At 36.3% G+C, this 2,402-nt stretch overlaps 1 pseudogene; it reads left to right on the top strand.

The window, feature by feature from the left end:
- Positions 1–222: 222 nt before the first annotated feature.
- On the top strand, positions 223–1,212 carry LOC100521949 (olfactory receptor 7A17-like; annotated as a pseudogene).
- Positions 1,213–2,402: the final 1,190 nt, after the last annotated feature.

The raw sequence follows: 2,402 nt of genomic DNA, 5'->3' as shown, positions 1-2,402 counted from the left end.
ATATTATAACATCTTCAAATGCATCAAATTACTCAAATGCATGAAAGAATTTTGCATCATAATTCTATAATACATCAACTCTTGGGGGAAAATCTGAGTCTGGACAGGACTTTAAAATAACACATCACAGAAGATCCTTTAAAATGACTCCAAAATATAATTTATAGCATTTTACTACGTTAATGCTAATCACATATAAATTCATCATGTTATTTTTTCTTTCCTAGTAGTGGGGACGATTACATGGTTCCAGGCAATGACACACAAATTTCAGCATTTATTCTTCTTGGATTTTCAGAGGACCCACAACTGCTGCCTCTCATATTTGGGCTTTTCCTCTCCATGTACCTGATCACTGTGCTTGGAAACCTGTTCATCATCCTGGCTGTCAGCTCAGACTCCCAACTCCACACACCCATGTACTTCTTCCTCTCCAACCTGTCCTTTGTGGACATCTGTTTCATCTCCACCACCATCCCAAAGATGCTGGTGAATATACAGATTCAAAGCCAAGTCATTTCTTATGAAGGCTGCATGACCCAGATGTATTTTTTCTTACTCTTTATACAATTGGACATCTTCTTTCTGACTGTGATGTCCTATGACCGCTTTGTGGCCATCTGCCACCCGCTGCACTACACAGACATCATGAACCCTATTCTCTGTGGAATTCTGGTGCTAATATCTTGGGTGATAGGTGCACTTAATTCCTTATTACAAAGCTTACTGGCTTTGAGGCTGTCTTTCTGTACATCCTTGGAAATCCCCCACTTTTTCTGTGAATTAAAACAGATGGTCCAAATTGCCAGTGGGGATACCTTTCTTAATAATGCAGTGATGTATTTTGGAGTTGGGCTGTTTGGTGGTGTTCCCCTTGTTGGGATACTTTACTCTTACTCCAGGATAGTTTCTTCCATACATGGAATCTCATCAGCTTGGGGGAAGTATAAAGCATTTTCCACCTGTGCATCGCATCTCTCAGTTGTTTCCTTATTTTATTGTACAGGCTTAGGAGTGTATGTTAGCTCTGCTGCTACCCACAGCCCACAGTCAAGTGCAACAGCCTCGGTAATGTACACTGTGGTCACACCCATGCTGAACCCCTTCATCTACAGTCTGAGAAATAAAGACATAAAGAGGGCTCTAAAAATATTATTTAGGGTAGCAGCAATAAAAGGGCCAATTGTCCTATGACTGAAGAAGTGCCCATGACCACAAGACTCAGCAGGTTAGTGGCAGAAATAGTAATTCTTTGATTTGATAGTAGAAATAGCACTTGCTCTTTATATTTATTGCTGAATATTTCCATTTCTTTGATTTCAGCCTCTCTATATGATTTAGGTAACTCATTTGATTAAACTTTTCATCTGTTTGATATAGGTAGAGTCTCCCATTTTTCTGTTTTCCCAAGTTTTTCCCAACCATGGATGAGAAATATTTGGAAATTTCCATTTCCTTTATGGGACATATTTGCTTTTGTAAAGGTGATTTTTTTTTCTCTGAAATGACATTTATCTTAACAAGTAAGCCTTTATTTTTTTTTTTGCTGAAAGAGTGGTCATGAGTTTTATCACTCACATTGAAAAAACTACATGTGACAGATAAAGCCACTTATATAATTATAATTGCATAGGAAAAATCTGAAACTAATGTTTTCACTTTGGATTTGTAATTCTGTGTCACTACCTTAGTTATTGCAATAATACTGACTTTATTCATATTTATTTATTCATTCATTCATTCATTTATTATTTCATTTTTCTTCCCACTGTACAGCATGGGGCCCCAGTTACACGTACATGTATACATAATTTTTCTCCCATTGTCATGCTCCATTGTATTCATGCTACAGAGTTTTATAACTGGTCTTTTGGTATTATATAATTATTCACCCTGGGTCCCCAATACCCACCACCATCATTGATAAAAATTTATCACCAATCCCAGTGGAGTCTGAATTGAAAGGCAAGTGTGAATAAACAAAATAATATGTTTTTTTGTCAGAGATGACCTTAAACATAGCAAAATTTAAGCCTCACATTTCATAACTGTACAAAATATTTATTTACTCTTTATATCTACTCATCAAAGTATGGAAGATTGGTGTCCACATGTGAGAGGGTTTTTACTTTGAAGTGAATGACTGGTTGGTTTTCTGTTATTTATATGTTATATGTTAACATATGACCAACAGGTAATGAAAAGACGTTCAACATCACTACTCGTCAGGGAAAGGCAAACCAAAGTCACACTGAGATATTCTTACATCTGGTATGAATTGTATTACCCAAGTGACAAAAGATAACAACTGCTTGCTAGGATATGAAGAAAAAAAAATACCTGAACAACGCTGGTGAGAATGTAAACTGGTTTGGTCAACAAAAAAAATAATATAGAGTTTC

The sequence above is a fragment of the Sus scrofa genome, chromosome 2, assembly GCF_054392235.1.
Source record: "Sus scrofa isolate SSC_HxYL_T2T_F1_AM1 chromosome 2, Sscrofa_HxYL_maternal_Yorkshire_Landrace_v2.0, whole genome shotgun sequence".
In the NCBI taxonomy this organism is placed as follows: Eukaryota; Metazoa; Chordata; class Mammalia; order Artiodactyla; family Suidae; genus Sus; species Sus scrofa.
This window is presented reverse-complemented; position numbering and strand designations above follow the sequence as displayed.